Raw genomic sequence first — 11598 nt, 5'->3', positions numbered from 1 at the left:
TATTATTTATAATTAATAGCCTTTTGACTTTGTGCTTATAATTGTCATTTGATACATTATTATTATAAACATATCAATATAAAAACAATGCGAAAGGAGTCCCTCGTACTGATGAACCTACAGAGAATTATGACCCTAATCTTTATATTTCCCCTCAGCTTCACAGAGCCTTGCAACTTTATTATTTCGGTTTACTCTTGCCTCTCCCATGGTGTCGGTTTCAGCTGCAGCAGGCAGCTGTTGTGAGAGAAAAGCTCTAGAAAACCAGTGTACCCTACCGGTTCAGCACTAAACAGCAGACAGACACCGTTAGAGAACAGCTGGTGAACATATTGTAGAATTTAGCAGCTAAAGAGCCAGATATCTTTCTCAGGAGTTTTTAGAGACCAAAAACAGAGCTAAAATACAGTGATTATCAAACTGAAATTCACCAGGTAACCAGAAACATGACTGTAAATGAATGATAATGTTGCTTCATAACTGTTGAATTTGAAAATAAGCAACTATGTGCTCATGCATTCAGCATATTCACTTAAAAAGTGATGCTATGTCAGTCTGATGTTCATAACTTGTTTCCACAGCCCGCAAGTGGCCAATTAATCAGTTATTACGGATTAAAACCAAAGACTGTAAATAAAGATGTATGCAGCCTCTGTGACGTCACCCATAGGTTTTGAGGCTCTGAGTGACTTGCTCCGCTGTTGCCATCTTGGCGGTGCCTGACTCCGCCTAACTCCTAGCTAATACAAAAATGGGCAAAGAGCTGGGGCACGAATGAAGCCGAGACTTCAGCGCATATTGGTTTGTGGCAAACATTCGCTCACCCACCTGTCACTCAAAGCAGCTATGCCCTTAACTATGCAGAACTATAAGCCTTTATTAAATTTACATGTGTGAATTATAGATAAATTAGCAAATTAGCTGTAGAGACCAAACTATAATTTACCAGGCTGTAAACATCTTTATTTCTTCAGTAAAGTTGGTCATTTTAACATGGGAGTCTATGGGGATTGACTAGCTCTTGGAGGCAGCCCCAAGTGGCCATTCGAGGAACTGCAGTTATTGGCACTTCAGTGTTGGCTTCATGTTTCAGCCTCGGAGGTTGCTGCTTGAATAAAACCATCATTTGTTGTCCAAAAAATACAACTTTCTCTCCACATTTTAATTACACTGTAGTCGTTCAAGAACATCTTGCTAAGTCCACAAATAGATTTTTTTGGTCTGTCATCTTATGCCAGGGAATTGTAGTCTATTTGCTGTGTGAAAAACAAATTGTATATGTTTTTGTGATTATGGTCAGTTTACCTTGAAATGGTGTTTGGCCTTCTGTGACATTGCTGTGATGACTTCGCTCTTCATTCTTCAATCCTCCTCTACTGCTCTAATCAATAGAGCAGAATACGGCAGTGGCACCTGGTTCAGGGGCTGGCAGCCATTTTCTCATTTAGTCACACTGATACTGTGATACAGCACAGTTGACTTCAAACTTGTGTGGCACTGATACAGTTAATTAACTCCAACAATTAGCGATTAGGTCTGTTATTGCTTGTACAAAGTGGCAGACATGTATGACTCTTCACACCTGAAGTATAAAACATGTGCATTGCGGGTAATGTTTTGGCTAAGTGACCATCTCATTGCAATTTTGTTTTTTTAGTTTCATTCTAGTGAGAAATGTAATTTGATGTCTGTTTGATTACACACACACTGAGAAGCTGTTCTGGATTTCCTCTCTACTAAACTTGGCTCTGAGTCAGTGAGTATAAATGTCATTAATTGTTTTGAATATTGAGGATGAACTAATATTTCCATTGTAATAAACCCAATGAAGATGCTTCACTTACACAAGCATGACAGTTTTCTTTTTTTACATATTTACAAATGAATTTTTAATAGAACAACATGTACGATGCAACACTGGCATGTATGAATATTAGTGAGTTGGTTCATCGTGGTGAACAGATGGCGCAATTCAAAGAGGGTGCAAAAAGATGATTTATTAAAAGAGTACCAGTCAAACCTGAAACGATGGAAACAATGTAGAGCATATGGGATATATTTCTGTAACAGTATATCCATCGCTCCTCACAGATCTGATTCATATACGTCATGATTTATTGCCAAGTCGATACACCAACTTTTTCACCTCAGTCAAGGGCAAAACCTTTTCTGTGATATTTCAAGATGTTTTTAGATTTATTCTTTGCATTTCCATTCAGTTTTTTTTTTATACGCAAATTAAGAAGAAATGTATTTTTAGCTACTCAAATGAAAGGATTTATTTCTGTGTTTCTTTGCTTCTGTGTTTCGTATCTGTGTATGACAGTAAACTAAATGCTTTTGGGTTTTGGACCAATGGTCAGATAAAATAATGGATTTGAAAAAGCCCCCACGGGCTCTGGGAAAATTTGATGGTCATTTTTTACTATTTTCTGATTAATTGATTAATGGAGAATCTTTAATCTTTGGTTGCAGCCCCAGCTGATTATTATTGTACTGGAGTTCAGTAACTTATCAATAAAAAACTATATCATTATTATAAAAAGTCTGACTAATAAAGCTGGATAGTTTATTGAATATCTTGCATAAATTAGAAGGTAGAAACTTGATTTATGTTCCCTTCTCTATAGGAGAAACAATTTTGAACTCCATGTGTTGTATTTCAAAGGGTGCAAGGTGAAGACAAAACTGACAACTCTTTGCAATGCTGCAGACTTTGTCATTGTGATCACCTCACGTCATTCTGACCCAAATATAATGACAATAAAACAAATATTTTGATGGCTGTGAACGCCTTCTTAGCACAGGCACATTTTAGTGTCAGCAAATCATGGAGACAGTAGTGGAGCAGTAATTGCTGTACTTTTGAAAAACACCACGGTGGTGGCTGCTTTCACAACTTTAAACTGTGGAGTCTGTGGATGAAGAACCTCTGACAGACAGGACAATTCTGTAAAGTAGCAGCTGGAAGACTTATTTCCACAACCTGAATGCAATTTTTATTAGCCAATAACTACACCCTGTCTGTGCATGTAAGCCACACCACATTCACAATAATAATGCTCTGATGTCAGTCATCTGCACAACTGCAGAGCACGTGTATTAAACCAGTAACCTTCAAGCAACCGAGGCTCGGAGTCAGCTTTAATCATCAGTTCTAAAAGGCTTACTTATTTTAGAAAAATATCACAAGGTGATATTAATATCTCTAATATCAACTTGTGACATTTTTGATATTCAGTATCTCTAAGACAACAAAGACTTGAGGGCATTACCTTTCATCTTGTGTCATTTTAAAAGGAGTCTAATTTTTCATAATGTGTTGCCATCAATCATTTTCAAACTATGACGCTGTCAGATTTATCACATGGTGGATTTTTAATTTTAGAAACAGTTATCACAACATGAGGCTTTAATTTATTACAGAACCAGGCTTTTATTTGTTAATTGCCAACTATTTTGATTATCAAATAATTGTTCCTGTTATTTTCATGCCAAAATATCAAATGCTCGTTTCAGTCTCTCAATTTATAGCTTTTTATTTTTTATGCTTTTCTTTTTCTTATATGATGATAAAATGAATATCTTTGGGGTTTGGACTGATGGTCAGATAAATGAAGTGTCTGAACAAATCACTTGGATTCGGTGGATTTTTAATTTAGAAACAAAGTAATCACAAAGCAATAATAGTTTTGCTAGTTGATTTGCTAAAACAGTCCACTCTATCAGCTAACAAATCAGATCTGAAGATGGCAGGGCTCTTCATCCTGCTTTAGGGACCTGGTCTTTGTGTTGCTCTGCTGTGATTACCAGATAACATGCTGCAGGAACTCCTTGAGTTCTGATTTATAATTCACTACATGGAGTGCTGTAATGTTTTTTTGTTGATTCGTTGCGTTTGATTAATCAGTTTTAATAGTTGCAATCTCTTGTTGAGTGATTGTGTTTCCTCTGTCATTATCTCAATCATCTTCTATTTTTTCCACATCTACTGAGTCTGCTTTTCATCAAACTGCTGGCTAAGCCATTCACATCCAGCTTTACAGCAGCAAGCAAATTTAACCTTGCACTTTCTTTAATTATTAGTAAAGAAACCCCGACTCCCTGATAAGCACCCACTCAGAGGAGCACAGCAGCGTAGGGCAACACTTTAGAATAATTAAACATAACCCTAACAAGCTAAACATTAATGATGAATTGAATACCGAGAACTTACAGCACCTGAGATAAGGTACAATGATGCATGAATGAAGCCCAGGGGAAATGCAAAAAGAAAAAAAAAACCTCAGAATAAACGTTTGATATGGATGAGTCTAAATTATTTACATGAATGGATTTAAAGTGATTGTTCTATATGAAGCATCTCTCAAAGGACCACATAGACTGTTTAAATCGAATCTGGATGATATAAAATGTGGCAACATACAACACAAAAGGAAAAAAAAAACAAACAGCCAAAGCAGAAACCACAGTAGAGAATACAGGAGCATTAACACATTCACAGTATGAAATCTCATGTATATGCAGTTTGTACTAATGAGAACAACTGACATGTGAATCTGAAGCAAAGTACATGTTGTGAAAATAGGCACCATACTAACAAGCCCACATATGGACTATATAACACACATGAAGTCACATGTAACTAAAAAAAGATTTATGCAAATTATTAACAGCGGAGATATTTTACTGTATGGAGAAAGTGTTGTTTACGCTGAATAATTAGCAGAGTTTTTAAGAATAAGTTTAGCATTTTCTTAAAGTTTGAAGATCACACAGAGGGCAGTCTTGTCCATTGCAGATCAGTTAAAAAGAATAGTGTCAGAATGTCAATAGAAGCAGCTCAAACCACTCCGGCAGCATAATGCTCCTCACCGTCCATCTGTCTGTTCAGTTGTGCTAAATGCAATTTAATGAAGTATATAGGACTAGGACAAGGAGAAGGAAAAGTAAAGGTACAGTTTAAGATTCCCTCCAACCATAAGGCTTATAAAAACACTCGGCTTAGAATAATATTTTTTTTCAGATATGGTTTTTCCACACAAACTTCAATTAACTAGTTAAATATTAAATTTAACTAAGCATTAAATTCAGGACATCTACTCATTCTCCATTATCAAAACATGCAAAAACTGTATCGTAACCTCTGAGCAAAGTATCCCACAGTATAAAGACATCTGTGTATTAGGAGACCAACACATATTGACATCTACTTGCCAGTAATTACTCATGATCGAAAAGCTAATTGCAAATGAACTAAGGACACATGATGTGTTTTTTTTAAATGCAAATCAATCATTAAAAAAAAGTGTTACAGAAGCTGGCATCCAGATAATGGTGTGACATCCCAAATCGTTCAGATCTATTCTTGCCAGCTCACTGATGCCAAGTGTTGATTGTGTTTTGATATGGATCAGGGGAAGGTGTTGTCATACTGCTCAGCTGCTGTATCTGACTCTGTTCTAAGGACAGAGCTTTTCTCCACAGGAGATAGTGGCTGCTCCTTTAACTATTTTACAAATTAGATTTTTTTGATTGAAGGGTATTCAATTGGTGATTAGATAAGTGGCAAAGCTGATTTGTAGAGTAGACTCATTTGTCATCTACTGATAAAGATAAGCCCACCAGTATTTAGGTGGTGGCTGGTGTTGACTTTTCATCCTGCCAGTTCCACCCACATCTGCCCAGTCTTATCTGCTTTTTTCTGTCTGTCTAACTGAATCCAGCGCGCTCCTCACAGTTGACATTTAATGGCAAAGACAGTGACATCCAGACACTACGTCATTAGCTGACACTTTAACGCTATTGTTAAGCTGTCAAGTCGTATAGACTGACTGAAATATGAAGGTATTTTTGGCTTTTAAATAAACTGAGTACGATGAAGTCTCTACACTTAATACAGCATATAGGATCAAAATTTCCATTCTTTAACTGAAAGCAGTTGGGTCTGTCAGTCAACTAAACAATTTTCTGCTCCAAATCATACCATATTTTTATATTACATAATAATGTGAACATGCGTCCCCAATGAGAAACAGCTGTTGTGTGGATAGATCTTGTAGTCAAACAAGTCTAGACTGTTTTATCAGTCTAAAGTTACAGACGTGATATCGTCACTTACATTCTCTCTTGTAAGATCTTTTTGACTTTCATCCCTGTGATATAATTTCTGTACAAGTTTTACAAGGTAAAGCTTATTTTGATTTGACAGCATAGAAGCATAGTTGCAGTAAAAGCCTCATCACTGGTCTAGACGAAGTCAGCAAAGATGGTGGCAACACAGGTGTTGTGGCTCAAGGTGTACTGCTGCCAGAGCACACCGGAGCAACGCTACCTTATTATTATTACCTTTCCTATTCTACCTTAAAAGTTGTTGGTAGCCGCCGGTTCTGACGGTTTCTTTATTTGTGAAGCTTTTGAAACATGACAAAGCCAATCTATTAAACTTGGACAGCTTGTGCTGCAGCCGCAGTGCCTGCTAGCTTAGCTTCATTTTAACAGCCTAGGCTATTAGATGAGCTTGACCTCTGCCTGCATTGCAACCTTTCCTCAGAATGGATGTTTCCAAAGTGGCTTCATTTGCTCGGCACAAGTAAGTCAATGAAATCATTCAAAGCACAAACCACTTGTGTTCATTGGCCTGTGTTACATAATGCCACGCTAACTACAACCTACTACATCCATGACATCGTCTGATACTACTTAGCTGAACCGCGTAAATTCTCAACATGATGAAACTTTTCATAAAGTCAGTCGTAGCTGATTAATGTATGTAAACTTTCCACGAAAGGAACAGTGCTTACATAACTTCACCGTGCACGTACACACATGCGCATGCATCATAGGTGTGCTCTCTTACTTAAGAAAATAACACTGCACCACTGGTTGTGGCAGCAGGCTAAGATAGCCCGAAGTTCCCTCTCCTCAACTACGTCCTCCAGCTTCTTCTTGTGATCTTAAGGCGTTCCTGCTAAACCAGGTTAGATATTTCATCCCTCCAGCATGTTCCAGGACTGCTCTGGGTCCCCTCCAAGTTCTATATGCCTGGGATACCTCCACGGGGAGAGGAGACATCTGGAAAAGGACAGATTGTACAATCTGAACAGATGAATGAACTATCTCAGCTGGCTTTTTTCAATCATTTTATTCCAAGCTCCTTCCAAATGCCAGGGGATCTTTCCCTGTCCTCTGTGCCCAGACATCCTGCAAGGGAAATTCATTTCAGACGCTTCTGTCCGTGATCATATTCTTTCAGTCACTTTCCAGAACTCATGGGGGGGGATAAGGACGTAGATCGGCTGGCCTTGGATCACTTAGCTTTTTTTAACCATGCCAGTCCTCTACTATGCCTGCATCACTTCACTACATGGCAGATTCTGCACCACTCAGCCTATCCATATCATCTTACACTCACTTGTGAAGATTCTGAAATACATAAGGGCCCAGTGCACTCTGTCAGAACTGCTTGTCTGATGCTGGAATAACTTCAGAAACCCCTTCCACCAAACCTGTCTAACATCACATTAGGGGAAACTGTGACCCCTCACTTCTATAACTTTCTGAAACAGACAATCTGGTATTCATACCGCTTTCACACGGGGATTGACCGGCTGTGTGGAGGAGAGAAAGGAGCCGAGATTTTAACTTCTCTCTCAAACTCTTTTTTTCATTTTTGACACAGCTATTTCTTTCACTTTTCACATGTGAACAACTGTGTGACTTCCTTCCTGGACACACTGTTGGAAAATTCACACTGTTAATCCTAAATTTAAACAACATCAAGTCTCCTCCGCTCTCTATGGTAGCCGACTTTTCGCCCCAGTCTCTGAGTATGGAACAGAACATTATAAACGCTTTTGATTGCTGATCTGGTCGGACAGCGTGTCTCGCAAACTAGTTTTGATCGAGCATAAAGTGACCCTTACGCTCCTTCAGTGGAGGCAGCAACTCGTGCCCAATCGAATCATTTTCCGCCAGATGACCATGGCCTCAGATTTGCAGGTGCTGACCCTCATCCCGGCTCATAACAGCCCCAGTGCGCTCTTGAGGTTATATTCGGATGAAGTCAACTGAATTAGATCATAGGCAAAAAGTAGACTTGCGATAATGAGATCCCTAAACTGTATGCTCTCTACTCCTTTGCTACGCCTTAAGATCCTGTCCATGAAAATCATGAAATCTGTGTCCAGACGCGACCCTGGCAGCGCCTAAAACCCAAAGAGAGAAAACTTCTAATGCGAGACACCGCTCTTGGAATCTGTTATAGCCCCATATTCCTTCAATACCCCACACAAGACACCGCAAATCCACAAAAAACATGTGGACTGGACAGACGAATGCTTGTGAAACTTGTGAGAGCTTTTTCACCATTAAACTCTCCTCTTGAATGTGCGAGGTTCCATAGTTGGTCAGTGGCTCCTTGTATAAGCTTTTTCCTGCGAATGCTTATGCTAATGAAAATAAAAATAACCAATACTCTCATGTTCATCGCTGCATAGTGTCAAATGCAATCTGTTACTTTAGATATAACAGACTGGCTGGGTTAATAGACTCTGTGCTGTGAGCAGTTACCTGATAATGATTTCTTGGGATTGATGGCGCAAACAATACGGAGACAGCGTTAGTGATGTCACTGTAAGTTTCTAAAGAGGATTTATTTGAGTCTTCATTTGGGTTTACTGCTCTCTGCTAAATCTTACTGGAGAAATAGATAATGTGGGCAAAAATGCAGCAGCGTATGAGTGAGTGTGATAGCATCAAATAAACCTCACAATATGCATCAAAATATCTTCAAACTCCAAATAACTTTGGGAGCTTCATTTGTGTAAAAGCACAAACATGGAGTAGAAACCAGTACAGCTGAGCCTGGCTGAAACAGTTTCAGATGGTAAGGTTAAGTGTGCTCGAAGACGTCCACAGATACATAGCAACAAGTAAATAAGGTCAAGGTCAAGCCCCAACACAAAGCTTGGTTGCATGTGTGTAGTATCCAAGGCTATTTGTAGTCCTTTCATTTCAGTCTGCCTGCTGTAGATGCTGCTTCATGGTTCTTGCTCCGGTCCAATGATTTAGCTGCTGATTCTGATGATTCGTCTCAATGAAACAATAACATTCGACCGCGGCCATCACGATGCACAAACCATTCAAGTCTCAACATCTTGTGGTATAAAATAGTTTGTATGTTGATCTGGTCACTGTGACTCTTGACGGTGACTTTTGAGAATGTTCTTGCATTAACGTAGCAACCAGGTTCTGGTTCTGGCTTTACTTGTTATCTTTAACTGTTCAAACCAATTCTGTGCTTCTCCTCTGATTATTGCAAAAAGGCAAAGGAGAAATAGTATCACAACAGTTGGCTTCCTTTCAGTCTTTTCTGGCACTAACCAGGCTTCTGCATCCCTTCATCTGCCTCGTCCAAGTGCAGACAAAAAACTAAAACTTGGTATGACAGGCTGACTCTGCCAACCTCAGAGCCTGCCAGTCAGATGTCCCGACACGACCTTAGCCCGGCTGGTCGGTCAGGACTGCAGACAGAACAGCTGAGACAACACAGAAACATTAAACGCAAATGAATTCCACCTGCTCTGTCCTTCCTCTAATCTAGCTGTCTCCTCGATTGAAGGTTGTGTGCTCGAGATTTAACGGCAATCTCATCCACCATTTAGAGTCACTCTCAACCCACTGTCGATATGTTAGACACTGTCTCAGCTGTATATAATCTTCTTTCTGCTTTAATGCACTATACCCAATGTTGCCATATGAGTCAGGCTGGCTGTATTGTATATTTTTCTTTTTTCAAATCCTATGAAAACATCAAATCAGCAATGAATTGATCCAAGTATATCCATAAACCAACAAGTATCGTTTGTTGTAGCCAGAGACTAATATTGCTCATTCCACTGTGTTGCGCTATGATGTTCCTTCACTGACGTTGGGCGGCAGGTTTGATTTCCTGGCTCCTTGGGCGAGATACTGAACCCCAATGTACCATCAGTGTGTGAGCCTTGTGTGTGATAAAGAAGGGCTGTATGAAGAGGGAAAGCCCTGTGTGAATGTGCCAGTGGATGGCTGAATGTGGCTCGTAGAGTAAAGCACTTTGAGTAGTTGATAAGAATAGAAAATTGCTATATAAGAGCCGTCCATTTACCATTTATCACTATGAACATAAGTACTATATGTTTAGTCTGAGTCATAGACACCATCCTGCTGCTGCAAATACACACTAATGCACCATATGTGTATTAATGCACGGACCCATATATCTTTTTTTACAGTAAAAAAAAATATATATATAATTTACGAGTAATCAAGTACTCGCTCATAAGCTAATGAGAGTACTCAAATATTGAAATTACTGAAAATGCCCATTCTTACTATTTACTTGTGTTTCAGTTACATTTGCTAAAAACTACAGTTCCCTGTTATTTTAGGAAAAAAAAGCTTTTCCTGTTTAAAAGATAACACTGAAGGTATGTTTGTGACCTCTCTCTAAAGAGTCACATCTTCAGTAGGAACAAAGGGGCTTGGGGTGGAGTGCCACAGACGGCTTAGAGAGGTCAGAAAAATTATAATGGCAGCCTTATCTTTTTATAATCAGCAATCCAGACTTCCACTGACTTTCTTTAAAGTGGTAACCTATGAGATCCCCTGACATATTTGACACTATGCAGCCAAGTCTGTAGCATTTTCTGCTTTGTTAGAAAAAATGTCATGTCAGTCAAACACTATACTAAGATAAATCTTCTCCTGGATGGAAGTATTTCCTCACAGTGGAACTCTTTTCTTTATCTACTCAGCCACGGTGGGTTTCCCCATCTATGCTAAATATTCTTTCTTTGTCTCTTTCCAAACAAACCACCGTGACATGAAACGCCTCACCCACTACAGGATTTTGAGATGGATAATTACTGGAGGTCAAAGATTGCTGCTGTAATAAGGAACGTGTCAGCTACTCACTGTCTAGTTAAAGCCTCTTAAACTCATTCCTAGATGTAAATAAGCCAAAATGTATTTCAACTAATTTCTGTCAACGCACCTGCATCAGGTTTGAGCAACTGAACTAGAATATCACAGCCATTATATATTTTTTTCTATGAGAATATCATACTATCACTGTAAGCCCTCATTTCCACTTCTTCCATTCCATCATTGCACTTTCACACCCCTTTCTCACCAGCATAAACCCCCCTCTCCCTCATCTCTTTCTCGCGCTCTCTGCCTTAGTGTTTTGCTCCTCCTTTGCTTCCCCCATCAACACACCCCCCCCCACTTTCTCCCGCTCTGCATTAAGCCCTGCTTGTGTCTCTGCCTCTCTGATCCTGGAAGCAGTGCTTATGGGAGCTCCTCAGACCAGTGTGAGCACTGCTGGTCTCCAGTCGCCTTCCCAGCACTGCCAGTGGAGGACGAGTGGTGGAGGAGGGGAGAGGGGGGGAGTATCCGTCCTCATGCCCTAGGCGGGAGAAAGGGGGGGAAAAAGGGGAGAGAAAAGGCTGGATAGAGGGAGAGAAAGTAAGAAGTGAGTATGTGAGAGATGCAGAGTGTAATAATAAAGATAAAATGAGAGCAACAAAGAGAAGGTGAGGGCAGGAGAGAAAAATA

This window comes from Seriola dumerili, unplaced genomic scaffold (assembly GCF_002260705.1).
Source record: "Seriola dumerili isolate Sdu_G_001 unplaced genomic scaffold, Sdu_1.0 BDQW01000092.1, whole genome shotgun sequence".
In the NCBI taxonomy this organism is placed as follows: domain Eukaryota; kingdom Metazoa; phylum Chordata; class Actinopteri; order Carangiformes; family Carangidae; genus Seriola; species Seriola dumerili.
This window is presented reverse-complemented; position numbering follows the sequence as displayed.